This window comes from Micromys minutus, assembly GCF_963924665.1.
Source record: "Micromys minutus genome assembly, chromosome: 1".
Lineage (NCBI taxonomy): Eukaryota > Metazoa > Chordata > Mammalia > Rodentia > Muridae > Micromys > Micromys minutus.
In genome coordinates, this window is record NC_137969.1 from 244,480,217 (window position 1) to 244,496,508 (window position 16,292).

A 16,292-nucleotide genomic window follows, 5' to 3' on the forward strand; every position below is an offset into this window, starting at 1 on the left:
ATAACACCAATAATCACATGGTCATCTCACTAGACGCTGAGAAAGCATTTGACAAAATCCAACACTCCTTCATGTTAAAAGTCCTGGAAAGAACAGGAATCCAAGGCCCATACTTAAACATAATAAAAGCAATATACAGCAAACCAACAGCCAACATCAAACTTAATGGCGAGAAACTTGAAGCAATCCCACTAAAATCAAGGACTCGACAAGGCTGCCCACTCTTCCCCTACCTATTCAACATAGTACTGGAAGTCCTGGCTGGAGCAATTAGACAGCAAAAGGAGATCAAGGGGATACAAATTGGAAAGGAAGAGATAAAAACATCACTCTTTGCCGATGACATGATAGTGTACTTGAGTGACCCCAAAAATTCCACCAGAGAACTCCTACAGCTGATAAACAAGTTCAGCAAAGTGGCTGGATACAAAATTAACTCAAACAAATCAGTAGCCTTCCTGTACATGTGGAGAAAGAAATTAGGGAAAACATACCCTTCACAATCGTTACAAAAACTATGAAATACCTTGGTGTGACTCTAACTAAGCAAGTGAAGGACCTGTATGACAAGAACTTCAAACCTCTAAAGAAAGAAATTGAGGAGGATCTCAGAAAATGGAAAGATCTCCCATGCTCATGGATTGGAAAAATCAACATCTTAAAAATGGCCATCCTACCAAAAGCAATCTACAGATTCAATGCAATCCCCATCAAAATTCCAACCCAGTTCTTCATGGAATTGGAAAGATCAATGTGCAATTTCATCTGGAATAACAAAAGACCTAGAATAGCGAAATCCATCCTCAACAACAAAAAAACATCTGCGGGAATCACTATCCCTGACCTCAAGCTATATTACAAGGCAATTGTGCTGAAAACTGCATGGTACTGGTACAGAAATAGGCATGTGGATCAATGGAATAGAATAGAAGATCCAGAAATGAGCCCTCATGTATATGGTCACCTGATTTTTGACAAAGGAGCTGTAAACATTCAATGGAAAAAGGACAGCCTATTCAACAAATGGTGCTGGTCCAACTGGCACTCAGCATGCAAAAGAATGAAAATAGACCCGTTCTTATCTCCTTGTACAAAGCTCAAGTGTAAGTGGATCAAAGATCTCCACATTAAACCAGATACACTGAAACTATTAGATGAGAAAGTAGGGAAAACCTTAGAACACATAGGTACAGGAGAAAATTTCCTGAACAAAACACCAATGGCTCAAGCTCTAAGGTCAAAGATTAACAAATGGGACTTAATGAGATTGCAAAGTTTCTGTAAGGCTAAAGACATCGTCAAGAAAACAAAACGGCAACCAACAGAATGGGAAAAGATCTTTACCAACACCACATCAGATAGAGGCCTAATATCCAAGGTGTACAAGGAACTCAAAAAGCTAGACACCAGAGAATCAAATAACCCTATTAAAAAATGGGGTACAGAGCTAAACAAAACGTTTTCAGTTGAGGAACACCGAATGGCCGAGAAACACCTGAGGAAGTGCTCGACATCCTTAGCCATCAGAGAAATGCAAATCAAAACAACCCTGAGATTCCACCTCACACCAGTCAGATTGGCCAAGATCCAAAACTCAGATGACAGCAGTTGCTGGTGAGGCTGCGGAGAAAGAGGAACACTTCTCCACTGTTGGTGGGGTTGCAAGCTAATACAACCACTCTGGAAATCTGTCTGGCGATACCTCAGAAAATTGGATATAGTACTACCTGAAGACCCAACTATTCCACTTCTGGGCATATACCCCAGAGACACTTTAATACACAACAAAGATATATGCACCACAATGTTCATAGCGGCTCTATTTATAATAGCCAGAAGCTGGAAGGAACCCAGATGTCCTTCAGAAGATGAATGGATACAAAAATTGTGGTACATATACACAATGGAATACTACTCAGCTACCAGAAACAATGACTTAACCAAATTCTTAAGAAAATGGCTGCATCTAGAGAATATCATCCTGAGTGAGATAACCCAGTCACAAAAGAACAGACATAATATGCAGTCACTGATAGTGGGATACTAACCCCAGAGGCATGCACTCCCCCAGAAACAACTCACAGACTGTATGAAGTCCAAGAAATAAAGAAAACAAAAAAATATACATATATTTACAAAACAAGAAGACTTTGACTCTTTCCATGTTGCGTTTTCTTTTGCATGTACTTTACGCTTATTGTAACTATTAGGTTTTCAATGCATACTGTCAAGCCCTTGAAAAAAATCAAGTACTGACTAAAAAAAATATATTCACATGGTTTTATGTAAAAATTATTTTAATGTCTGAAAAAACAGTACTGACAAAAATGTATAATTTTAAGCAAAAAATGTTTAAAATCTGTACATTTATCTTTGTTTTGTAAAATAAAGTCGTTTAAAAAAAAAACCTAAATGGTACATAGTTATAACTATGTAAAAAAAAAAGAAAAAAAAAAGAAAAATACAAATCAAAATAACCCTGAGATTTCACTTCACACCAGTCAGAATGGCTAAGATCAAAATCTCAAGTGAAGGCAGATGATGGAGAGGATGCAGAGAAAAAGGAACACTCTTTCATTGTTGATGGGATTGCAAGTTGGTACAACCACTCTTGAAATCACTCCGCAGTTCCTCTGATAATTGGACATAGTACTACCTGAGGACCCAGCTATACCACTCCTGAACATATACCCAAAAGACGCTCCAACATTTAATAAGGACACATGCTCCACCATGTTCATAGCAGCCTTTTTTTTTAATAGCTAGAAGCTGGAAAGAACCCAGATGTCCTTCAACAGAGGAATGGATACATAAATTGTGGTACCATTACACGATGGAGTACTACTCAGCTATTAAAAACAATGACTTCATAAAATTCCTAGGCAAATGGTTGGAACTAGAAGCTTTCATCCTGAGTGAGGTAACCCAGTCACAAAAGAACAATCATAGAACACACTCACTGATAAGCAAATACTAGCCCAAAAAGCTCAGAATGCCCATGAAACAATTCACAGACTTTGTGAAGCTCAAAAAGAAGAAAGGCCAGAAGGTGGATGCCTCAGTCCTTAGAAGGGAGAACTAAACACTCATGAGAGGAAATAAAGGGACAAATAGCGTAGCAGAGATCATCCAGAGACTGCCTCACCTGGGGATCCACCCCATATGCAACCACTAAACCCATGCTGATATTAAGTGGTGCTTACTGTCAGGAGCCAGATATTGATGCCTCCTCAGAGGCTCTGCCAGAGACATACTGATACAAATTAGGATGCTTGCAGCTATCCATCGGACTGAATACAGTGGCCCCAGTGAAGTAGTTAGAGAAAGGACTGAAGGAGCCGAAAGGGTTTGTTACCCCATGGTAACAACAACATTATCAACCAAATCTTCCACAGCTCCCAGGGACTAAAACATCAACCAATGAGTTTGCATAGAGAGACCTATGACCACAGGTACATATGTAGCAGAGGATATCATTCTCTGGCATCAACGGAAGGAGAGGCCTTTGGTCCAGTAAAGGCTAGTTTTCCCAGTATAGGGGAATGTCAAGGTACTGAGATGGAAGAGGGTGGTTGGGATAGTGAGCACCTTCATGGAGGCAAGAGGAAAGGGGGATGAAAGTTGGAGGGAAGGGAATAACATTTGAAATGTGAATACCAAGAATATCCAATAAAAAAAAGAAAAGAAAACTGACATCTTTAGGGGTATGTATTTGTAATAACTTACTTGATTATTTTACTTTCATATTTTGAATTAAACAAACTAAATCCAAATGGGCAAAGAATTTGGTATTTCTCCAAGTTAGCAAGTGGCCAATAAACATTTAAAAAAAAGGATCAACTTCAATGACTATAAGGAAATACAAATAAAATTATAATGAAATATTAATTTTCAAAGTGTAATTGAAAATATACAAAACCTATGAAGAAAAACTGGAAGCATCACACACTGCTGCTAAGAATGTAAAGTGATATAAATTCCTATATCTGGTTTAATAATATCTATGAGAATGAAAACCATATTTTCATGCAAAAAGTAAAAGATAAATCTGAACACAAATGTTCATAGTGGCCTTACTTGAAAGATTAAAGAAAAAGAAACAGTCAACCACCCATAAGATAAAATGTGGCATATATTTGCCTATACAGTGGATATTATTCAACCAAAAAAAAAAAAAAAAGGAAGTACTTCTCATGTTTTATCATGGAGAAACCTTGGAAACAATATATTAAATAAAAGAAGGAAGACATGGAGAGCAGAGTACATAGTTCTGTTCATAGGCAAATCCAGAGACACAGATAAGTAAGTGGTTGCTAGAAGCTGGAGGAGAGAAAGTAGGAAGTTAGTATACTACAAATGGTTACAATGTTCCTTTTAGGGAAACAATCCTCAACCTTTGGTCCCGACCCCTTTGGAGTTCACATATCTATCCTGTGTATCAGATATTTACATTGTGATTCATAACAACAGAAAATTCACAGTGATAAAGTAGCAAAAAAATAATCTTATGGTTGGGGGGTCACCACAACATGAGGAATTGTATGAAAGGGTCACGGCCTTAGTATAAGGTTGAAAACCACTATTTCAGGGGAACCACAAGCAATCGTGTGGTTTCCCAAATGGTATAATTTAACAGGATGAATTAAAAAGAGAGCTTTTTTTTAGTTTATTAATGATAACCACCTCTCCACATCCCTCACTCCACCCACCCACCCTCACGTGGCTTAGCTGATGATCACAACTTGCCAAAGACAGGCTTCTCTCACCTTTCTGTTTTAGTTAGATGTCGTGGCAAATTTCCTTGCAGTGTTCTGTTTCTTTGAAGAATGTAGAGTGATTTTTTACTTTTTTTTCAACAAATCAGCCCTTGGGATCTTACAATTAATGCCTGAAGCTCTCTCTTTAACTTATCTTCAAGATGCTCTGGATATATTCCAAGTGTCCTGGGCACTACAAATACCCCAAATATTTCACAACCATCAAGTTCCCCTAGTTAAGCAAATACCCTTCAAGCAAGTAGAACTTAAGAGCGTCTTAATCTCATATGTCCAGTATTATTTTATATTTTAGTTTTCTGACATGTTAATTCCCATTCCATACAATATAGCATCCTTCGTTGTTTTCTATGTAAAATTTGCTCTAAATTGTAACTTATTATATTTCCAAAATAAAGTCCACGTTTACTTTTTAACTTAAAATTAGCTTTGGTGAAATAGGACAAGATTTACACCCGATATGGTTTCCACTAGAGTGCCTTTGGGGGGGTTGTTTTGTTTGTTTGGTGTTTGTCTTTCACCTAAGGTGATTTTGAATAGTACCTGTTCAAAAATAAAGCAATATATTTTAAAAAGTAAAAGTTTGTTTCTAAAAGGGAAAAGGAAAAATAAAATAATTTGAAAAGTCTAGTTTTTCAAGAAACATAGAATAGTGTCAAGGCTCTTTCTATAACTAAAGCAAGCCTATAAAGTAAGGATATATAAACAGTTGAAAGAAACAGTAACTTTGAAACACATTCACAAACACACAGAAATTTGACACATGATAGGGATCACTAGGATAAAAAATTAGAGCATTCAATAAATGAATTATCCATATGGAGGAAAAAAAACGCAAAACTTCCCCCACTTTTCATATACACACAGGAAAATTATTACACATAGGTTAAGTCTATAAATATGAAAGGATTTCCCCCATTTTCTGGTACTAAAGATGAAACCCACAGTTTTGCACATACTTAACAAGCACTCTACCACTAAGCAATACTCCTAGCTCTGGTTTTTTGAGGCAAAGTTTTGCTACTTGGTAGTTTAGGCTTACCTTGAAGTAACTATGCAGCCTATCTGGCTTCCTGCTATAATAACATACTTCCTAAGTATGACAGCGTTTTCTCAACATTAACTTATTTATCGTATACATAAGGGCACAAGTGTCACTCTGTGATTGTAGAAGTCAAATAACAATTTTTGGAGAGTTGGTTCTCTCCTTCCATCTTGTTTTGAGGAAGTATCTCTCTTGTTTCAGGCACTATACTCCCTCCAGACTACCTGGCCCATGAGCTACTGGAAGACTTTTCCTTTTATCTCACCATAGTAGTGCTGAGACTCTTAACTCTCAGATTTCTACTTCTGCTCCTTATGTTCCAAGGATCAAAACTCAGGTCATAAGACTTACAGAACAAGCATTTTCACTCTCTGAACTATCTCCTTGGCCCTATTATCAACTTTTAGTGGATTATTTTTATTATAGTTTTAGGTATTGCAGAAAATTGAGACACAGACCTTGAAAGATAACATCTTGAAGCTTTCAACAGAAAACAGACAGCTACATTTTTATAAGATGAAGAAAGGGAAGGATTAAACAATACACTAAAAGTAGAAACCAAAAAAAAAAAAAAAAAGTTGACACAGATAGGTATATTAAAACATAATGGTATGTTCTTTAAAAGTCACTAAAAAAACTAAAGAGACAAGCTATTTACTGAAAAAACTGCATGCATAACTGACAAATGATCAAGTTCAAAATTAGATAAAGAACTTCTAGAAAATAAAAAAAGAAAACACACCCCACAGAACTACATATGGTTCAACATTATCAATAATTAGAGAAATATACTACCTTTTATACACTAGATCATCAAAAGAAACATCCCAGGCCATTACAAATGTGTGACTTTCTTATGGTAATAAGAATCCATAGAGCACTTACTTTTGATGGTATAACTGGTACAAGCGCCACATACAATAACTCAGTTTTTTTTTTTTTTTAACTCAGTATTATCTAGCTAAAACAAAGACCCACTGTTCTACTCTGAGATGTTAAAAGCCAAGGAATACATGGATAAAAAGAATCATAGACTGGGAGAGTATCACAAAAGAAAACAAAAAAACTTTTAATGGCAAAACGTTTTAAAAAAATGGATGGCAACGTACCTAAACATCCATCAGCAGGATTATGGGTAAACAGTGGAAAAATCATTCAAATAGGATGATACACAACAATAAAAACAAATGATCCATAACACATGAACATGGGAAACTATCACAAATATAGTGTTGAAATCATAGAGCAGGATATGACAATGTGATAATCTCTTCACTTGTGAAGCTGAGACTGGCAAGTTTGAGTACAGTCTGAGCTACACAATGATACTCTGTATAAAAATTAAGTCACAAAAATCATACAGTATAATTTACTTTATATTAGACTTCAAAATAGACAAAACTAAATACAATTTTGAGAAACACATAGTCATGTAATAAAATTATAAAGAAAATCAAAAGGAAAAAATGGAATGCAAAGAACAGTTTTAAATATATTATATCTTATTTCTTAAGCATATGAGTATCTTTATTCTTTAAATCTATATAAGTGTATTTAATATCATTTTGAATATATTAAATCATTTCTATTATATATTAACAATAGAGTATAAAATATGAAGAAAATTAAAAGTATTCACAATTTTATCACTCTGACATACCTTCAGTTATTTAAAGAAAGTAACTATACTCAAATTATGGCATTTCACCCTCTTTTTATTTATTTACTTTTTTACTTTATCAATGTACAAAAATGTAATAAGCTGCACATTTTTAAATTTACAGTTAAATAAGCCATATATGAATATTTGAAGGAAAGTATTATCACAATCCAGTAAATTAATATATCTAACATTCCCAAAAGTTACCCAATGCTCCCGTTTAATCCATCCTACTTACAGTTTTCATTGTAACAATTTAATGTGGCTTTTTTTATGTTAATCTACATATTCTAGAATGTTTTTGGGTAACTGCTTGCATATAGTTTATGTATGTTTTATCTTACTATATGCAATCAAAAAAAGGTTTTCAAAATTAAAGTGCCACCAGCAAAAGTATCACATTTCCATATTCAACACAATAAAGGTAATTAGATTTTCCCTTTGAACCACCTTTCCATACTCCTAAGTAATATATTCATTAAAGTAGTCCTCTGAACTGTAGAATAACAACAAAACTTCAAATGGAGATTAAAGTGGCACACATTATACAGAAATTCTAATCCTAGGGCATTTCCTATAAATGCATATTAAACCCAAGGCTCTAATTACTGTTTACAGCAATTGTGATTTAGTAAAAACACCTGATTTCCACATAAGACATCCAGGAGAATCATTAGGACATACCTGAAGAAATCAAATGACTCAAAAGCAAGTCTAGAGTGTCACAGTACTGGACTTCAAGTGAAGTCTGATACAGTTCATATTTGTAGCTTAAATATTAATAGCAACTGCTGAGCCCAATACACAAAATGCAGTACTAAATTAGCACTATTCACAATTTATAAATAGTGCTATTCATCGTGATCAGAGCTACTTGTTCTCAGCTTCCAAAATTTAAGAGAGAAAAATAAATTTTAACAAAAAGCGATTCTATGGTCTTTATATTCTTTCCAATTTCACAATAAGTTCCCTTCGAATAACTATTGTTGTCACTGTTCCTAATTTTTTCTCAAAATAAAGATTCTACACTCGCTATTTTTTACTTCATCATCTATTTACAACTCAAATTAAGTCAAGTTTGGCTTCTGTCCTTACTTACTATTTTACTCAGATTATGTATGCAGAAGGCAAAGACCCTCTCCACTAGTTACTAAAGTTAATGGGCACTTTATTTCCTGATCTATTTGACTCATGTCACTTGAACACTTCATGAAAACTCTCCTCTCCTGACTCCTTAAGTTCCACTGTCTTCTGGAATTTCTCATTTTTTTTTCCTCAAAGCCTCTTCAGTCTCCTTGGTTGTCTGCACCTATCACTAAAATATCCATAATTCCCATGGTCTTCCTCTCCTTTGATTCTGCACTTACTTAAAGGATCTTCTATATCCTTAAACGATTTCTGAGTCTGAGTTCGGAAAAACCTAATGCCAATAAATCTTGATGCCGACTAGACAACACTGCCAGATGTCCTAAAGGAATCTTAATTGGCTTTCTCTCAACCTGAGTTAATTCCATCAATAAGTTTGATTCATGAATAATTATAATTCAAATGAACCAAAGTTCAAGTCCTAGTTAAATTTTTGTGAAGGATAAAAACATACTTACTCTCTCCTAGTTATAAGGGCAAAATGTTTATTATCAATCCGTACAGGAAAAAAAAATTACAAAGAAGACGATAAAAAACTGTCCTCGAATCTCAGACCCATATACTATTAACTTCCTTCTAGAAATGGTTTTAATCAAGTTTGAATATTAAACGGGCAGAAAAATAGGGATTGTGATAGATTCTGTTACGGTAAAAGGGAAAACACAACTCTGCCTACCTGCAGTGAGAATGAAACTATTTTAATGACAAACGCAAAAACTATACGCTCTTTCTTTAAAATGTTCTAAACAAAGGTTTGGCTTTGCATCTATCGCACAATTTAACTATTCCATCTCCCTATATTGAAGGAAAATCATAGTAGAGAGAGAAAGAGAGAGAGAAGCACAGAAGAGGTAGAAATCCTATTGCGAAGTGCAAAAGGAAACGGGAAATCGGCAAGTTTCGCAGGTCCAGTCCGGCGGGCTGCTCGCCTCGCTCGCCTCTCCCGTCAGGCCCGGAGTAGGCGGGGGTCACGGCCCCGGGTCTCACAGAGGCCACCCGCCCCGGGCCCTGAGGGGCCGGCCTCGCCCCACGCCGCCCGGCGCACCTAGGCCACCGCGACCCCTGACAGAAGCTAAAGAGACCCCGCGGCTCCTCAGCCGGAGCCCCGCGGGTCACGCGCGCCTGCCGGCCCCCCAGAAGCCCGCCCGGAGGGAGAGGCACACACCTGCGTCGCTCCCCACTCACGGCTCTCCAGGCGCGGGCGCCCGCGCTGCACCCACCACCGGGGAGGCGTCCCGCCGCTTCAGCCTGTTACCTGTAACTGACCCCGGCGCCCAGCTCCTCCCAGCAACTCACGCGGCCACGCCCCCTGCCCCGCCCCTCACGCCCCTCAGGTGTCCCTCCCCCACCCCAAGACGTACCCTCTCCCGCCTCCCGGGATAGCCCCGCCCCCCTCACGTCCGTCCCGCGCCCCTCAGGGTGGGACTGTCGGCGCTGTGACTTAAAACAATAGCGCTCCTGCTGTCCAGGCTTCCTCACGCCTAGCTGAAGTTCTTCTCCCCCTCCCAACCTGAAACCCAAGCAGGCAGAGCCTGAAGTGTGCCGAGTGAAACTAAAGGAAAAGCTATTGGCCTGATGAACTCTGCATTTGGCCCCCACAACCCAAAAAAAAATTTACTCTTTTTTGCTGGAGGTGTACCCTATTTTCAAAACAGAGAAGCTGTGATTTTGTGACTTTTTATGCTTTATAAAAACGTTTAATTATAAGCTGAAAAGATGTTTCCGTGATTTTCTTAAAGACAACAGGGATTGGATTCCCAGCAGCCAGGGGCCATCTCACAACTATCCGTAACTCCAGTTCCAGGCCCTCTTCTGGCCTCTGCGGGCACACACACACATGAAGGCCAGATTAAGAGCATCCTCTCACACTGAGACTAGACAGGGCAGCCATGGAGACTGAGCTGCCTGTCTGCTACATATTTGCCTGGGGCCTTGTTCCAGCCCCTGTGTGTTCTTTGGTTGGTGACTCAGTCTCAGAGAGCTCCAGGGGTCCAGTTTGTTGATACTGTTAGTCTTCCTGTGGGGTTCCCTTCCCCTTCAGGACCTTCAATTCCTCCCCCAATTCTTCCATAAGTGTCCCCCACCTGTATCTAATACTTGGCTGTGGATATCTGCATCTGTTTCAGTCCACTGCTGGATGAAGCCTTCCAGAGGACAGTTATGCTAGGCTCCTATCATGCCTGTTCATATGGCTCTGGGTTACCTCACTCAAGTTATTTTTCTAGTTCCATTCATTTGCCTGCAAAATTCGTGATGACATTGCTTTTAATAGCTGAATAGAATCCCATTGTGTAAATGAAACACGTTTCTGTACCCACTCTTCAGTTGAGAAACATCTGCATTATTTCCAGTTTCTGGCTATTACAAATGAAGCTGCTATGAACATAGTGGAGCTTATGTTCTTGTGGTATGGCGGGGTATTTTTTGGGTATATGCCAGGAACCAGTATAGCTGGTGTCTTGATGTAGAACTATTCCCAGTTCTCTGGGAAACTGTCAGATTGATTTCCAGAGTGGTTGTACAATTTTTCAATCCCACCAGAAATGGAGGAGTGTCCGTCTTTCTCCACATTCTTGCCAGCATGTGCTATTGCTTGAGTTTTGGGGTTTTTTTGTTTTGGGTTTTTTTTTTTTTTGTTTTTTGTTTTTTTTTTTTTTTTATCTTAGCCATTCTGATGCGTGTGAGGTGGAATCTCAGGATCATTTTGATTTAAAAGTCCCTGAGTACTAAGGATGTTGAGCATTTCTTTAAGTGCTTCTTGGCCATTCAAGATTCCTCTATTGAGAATGCTCTTTACCCAATTTTTTAATAGGGTTGTTAGGTGTGTTGGAGTTTGACTACTTGAGTCCTTTGTATGTTTTGGATATTAGCTCTCTATTAGAAGTAGAGTTGGCGAAGGCCTTTTCACAATCTGTAGACTGATTTTTTTGTTCTGTTGACTGTGTCCTTAGTAAAGAAGCTTTTCGGTTTCATTTATCAATTGTTGAACTTAGGAACTGAACCACTGGGGTTCAGTTAAGGAAGTTGTCTTTTGTACCTATGCATTCAAGGCTATGTTCTACTTTATTTTCTTTTAGACTTAGTGTATCTAATTTTATGTTGAAATCTTTGATCCATTTGGACTTGAGTTTTGTGAGTGTGATAAATAAAGATCCATTTGTATTCGTCTACATGCAGACATCCAGTTAGACGGTTACCATTTGTTGAAAATGCTTTTCTTTTTCCATTGTATGCTTTTGGCTTCTTTGTCAAAAGTCAAGTGTCTCTAGGTGTGCCAATTTTATGAAGAAATGACTATTAATTATGTCAAAGAGTTGGCTGACCCTCTCCTCTTATACCTCCATAGTAAGTATCACAATTCTGGGACAACTATCCCATGATTTTACAGAATTTTATGAGTCTTCCACATTACTAAAATGTAGAGATTGTACTTATCCTTTTCAAAATGAGTCCTGGAGGTGCTAGTCCTGGAGAGGTTGGGATGTTCCATGAACAGTGTGATTTAAGAAAAGAGACAATATAGTTGTTTCCCTTGAAATTTACATCTAACCAACCTGAAAAAAAAAAAAAAAAACACGTTTTCTTTTGCCAATCTTACATTTCCAAATATAATCACAGAACTCTCTTCTTGAGAAATATCTATTCCCATCCTTGGTCATTACTTAGGGCCACCTCATCATACTCTGATAAACAGTGCTAGAGAGTTCTAGAACATTCACCTTCAGTAATTTATCAACAATACTGTGCAGTTCTATATTGCTTACAAAGCTTTTGAATCATCTTGGATAATCCTGGTATTTGTGATGTAGACAAAAGTATTTCCATTTTACAGTGAAAATTATAGATCAATCAGTTACTGGTTGCCCAAGTATTGATAGTCAATCTAAACTTTGGACTTTATATATATATATATATATATATATATATATATATATATATATATATATATATATATATATATATATAAAGTACGCACACACATGCACACACACTCACACACACACACACACACACACACACACGTACTTTAAGCCTTAAAAAGAATACATCCTTGGTTAGAAACTTCTAGATCCATGTGACAGATCTTAAGTTCTTAAGGTCAAGAGCATATCATTACTTATCTTTTATATTCCTGAAATATTTGGTATAATTCAGGATACAAAAAGATCATTTATACATGCTGAGTTCATGCATGAATGCTCAACAGGTAGCAACTGAACTGGGCTGAATATTTAGGGCCCTGACTGAGTATTTTAATATCTTCAAGGATGAAGAAATGGCTCCTGGAATTGTTTCTGCTTTGTTTTGTTTCGTTTTTCCCATAGTTCATCTGAAAACACATTCTTAGAAGCATCTATTCTGTGGATAAATAGAATTCTTGCAAAATCATAAATCATTTCCTTTGCTTTATTTCAAAAGGGACTCTTTCCTTTACCGTTCTCAAAAGGCCAGACTCTGTGGAGATGGTGGCTATTAAACTTTTGTGTGGTCTCTTGTGTTTAGCTTCTTCCCATAAAATTATTTTACAATAATTTATTATTTGAGGAAGACTTTCAGAGGGATAGATTTGGATAGGTGTGGATGGCACAGCTTTGGTTTAGATTTTATTAGGTAGCAATTGTTTCATTCAACAGAGGAAATTCTCGGCATCCCTATCCTGAATCTCTATCTGTTCTTCTCTCATCTAATATAATTGATAGGTGTTTCATGACTCAGTCCAGGTCTATCCCTGCAGCCTCATCTCTTCCTTACCATCTACTGCCATACATTTGACCTCCTAGAATTCTCTAAGTTGTCATATACCTTTCCCTTTAGCTCTCTCTTGTGGGTATTCACCTAGTAAATTCATGATCATTAAACTCAGGTATCACTAATCTGGCCAATAAAACCCTGTAGTTCTGGTCTCTGACTGAATCATGTGCCCTTTTCCCAACATTTCCTCAACCATTCATCCATTTTCCTATCGTGGCACTCACAAAGTACTAGTGATCATTGACTTCTTTTCTCTTTCCCCACTAAACTCACTGTAAGTGAACCATCAGTTCACAGAAATTATGAACTATACCTTACTTTGCCTTCTGTGCAGCACACCGTAGCACCTGCCACATAGAAGGCACTGAAATATTTGTTGAATAACTAAAGCATGCATGCCTTCAAGAGACCATGGCCCTTGTGAAATAGCTTCATAAATACACATTGTCACATGAGTATAGCAGGTGTGGTGGACAGCTATCTGCTTCCCCCAGAATTATTTTCTTCCCATTGACCCTCTATACACCCATTCATTTCCTTGTTCAGTGAACATTCACTCACAGGATAACAGGTGTATCCTGGACATTTCAACAGTATTACCATCGCTTACCAATTGTCAAGTTCCCTTCCTGAGCACAAAACGAAACTATTCTGCCCATTCTCCTTGTATTTAAGTAACACGATGTGGGTAGTTCAATGGGATTTCAGCCAGAGCAACTTTCATTCACTATTAAGATAACTAAAACCAAGTAAGTCTGAACCTCACTCTTCTTTCCATTCCTTGACCATTACTGAGCATGCTAATGCTGGCAGTGCGGTTAATGAGATGAGAAGGGGTTAACCCCTAGACTGACTTCATGGAACTAATCTCTTCCCATCACTGACTAAACCTTAATTTGGCACTATACGGATGAAAAGTAAACCTAGCTATGTTGACTCGTGGTGCAGATTTTTTTTTCTAGTAGCTAGCATTACTTACTCTGATTAGCTTTGTCATGAATTATAATGTGTAGACTACACAGAAAATCAGAAGATGTCTCTCCTGTTCTAGATATTATAGAGGAATCAAGAAATATGGGAGTGCATTAAAGAAAATATAATATTTGTCCCAAGCACATAAAGAAAAAGCCTTTCTGGATATGCAAGCCTTTCTGTTCTTTCTCAGATGCTCGTCTGATCATGATGCTGACATCTTAATCTGAAAGCAAGCAGAGGGTCACCATCTTGCCATTGCTCCCAGTCTTCCTCAGACATTCTCATTCATGCTGAAAGATTTCCCTGGTTGGGCTTCAGGGACTGAAAGACAATTTAAATATTTTTTAAAAGGTAGGAAGTAGGAAGTTTTGGAGCATCTTAAACATCTTATAAAATGCTTTGTGTATTAACTGGTAGGACACAGGATTGTGTGGCTGAGAGATGGATGATAACTGAGTTTCTTCTTCTCTTTCTTTCTCTTGACATCTTTCCTGCATCCCTGGATCACACTGAACTAATATGACCATTCGTGTTTCACCAAGAAATCTATCATGATGAAGTCTCTTCTATCAGTGGCCTCCCAATAAAGTCACCTTCCTCTCTACTGTCACATCTACTCTTCCAAACCCACAAATCAATGAAACCTTATAGCGCCATGAAACTAGGAGTTTCATTAGAGCCCTAATGTATAAAAAAAAAAAAAAAAAAAGTTTAGTATTTCAGGTGAGAGGCAATAATGCTGTCAGGATTGGATGAAGCTGTGAATAAAAGAGGGTTTCCCGCCAGGACCATGACCACTTTATGGAGACGAGCAGATGCTTAAGCAGGGTTCTGGAACATGGAGCAGGCCACATGAAACTTCAAAGGATTTCAGAGCCAAAGCTCCAGGCCTCCTGAGTATAGCGGAGAACACTTTAAATCCCAAGGTCAAGTAAACGGTATAAATTACAAGAAACAACTCAATCCAAATTATCTTCCAAAGACTGTTCTCTAGAATCCATGTGGACATGCCTAAAATGAACCAAGACTTTTATCCTGGACATTCCTCAAGACTTTTATCTTTGATCTTAGGGTTGTGAGATATATCGATCAAAATGAAGCTGGGTATGGTAGCACATGCTTTTAATTCAAACACTCAGGAGGCCAAGTCAGTCAGGTCTCTGTTACTTCAAGGCTGGCCTAGCCTACATAGCAATTTCCAGGATAACTACATAAAAAGACTGTCAAAAGGGGTGAGAGTGGTCAAAGCAAGGAATGTGATCATTAGGTGATAGAAATGAAGGAGAACATATAGCCGTGATGCTTAGACTGTAAAAGAGGCTGGCAGGGTCTACCCTGTATTTGATTCCAGACCTTTAATTTCTCACTTCTGGTGCTTTTGACAGCCAAAGAGCCCAGGTCTGTCTGAAAAGTTTAATGGAAGCTCCTTAGAAGTGACAGCTACCCACAGACTACTCTATAGTTCCCTTTGAGCATACCACTCCAGAAGTTAAATATGTCAGACATTCTAAATTCATTGCAAGTTCTGATCTATCAATGCCCTGTACCAGGGCATCAGAGAGGTTTTCTAGTGACTCCCTTCTAGTACTTCAATCTTACTTCCCGACAGGACCAGTTCCTCCCACAATTGAATAAGATCTTGTGAGACAGATTAGTGTATGAAAGTATTTGCTTTTATTCTTGACATTGTAAATTTGTCTTCCAGGCCCTAACATGATAGAAACCAACTCTAAAAGTTGTTCTCTAGGTGTCAAATGCATGTATACACACACACACACACACACACACAAAGAGAGAGAGAGAGAGAGAGAGAGAGAGAGAGAGAGAGAAACATAACACACTAATGTGGTTTTTTCCTTCTGAGGCATTATATACATGTTCTGCCCAGTTTTAAAACTAAATGGTTTCTACCAACTTTTCTTACCCCTATTAACTGCAA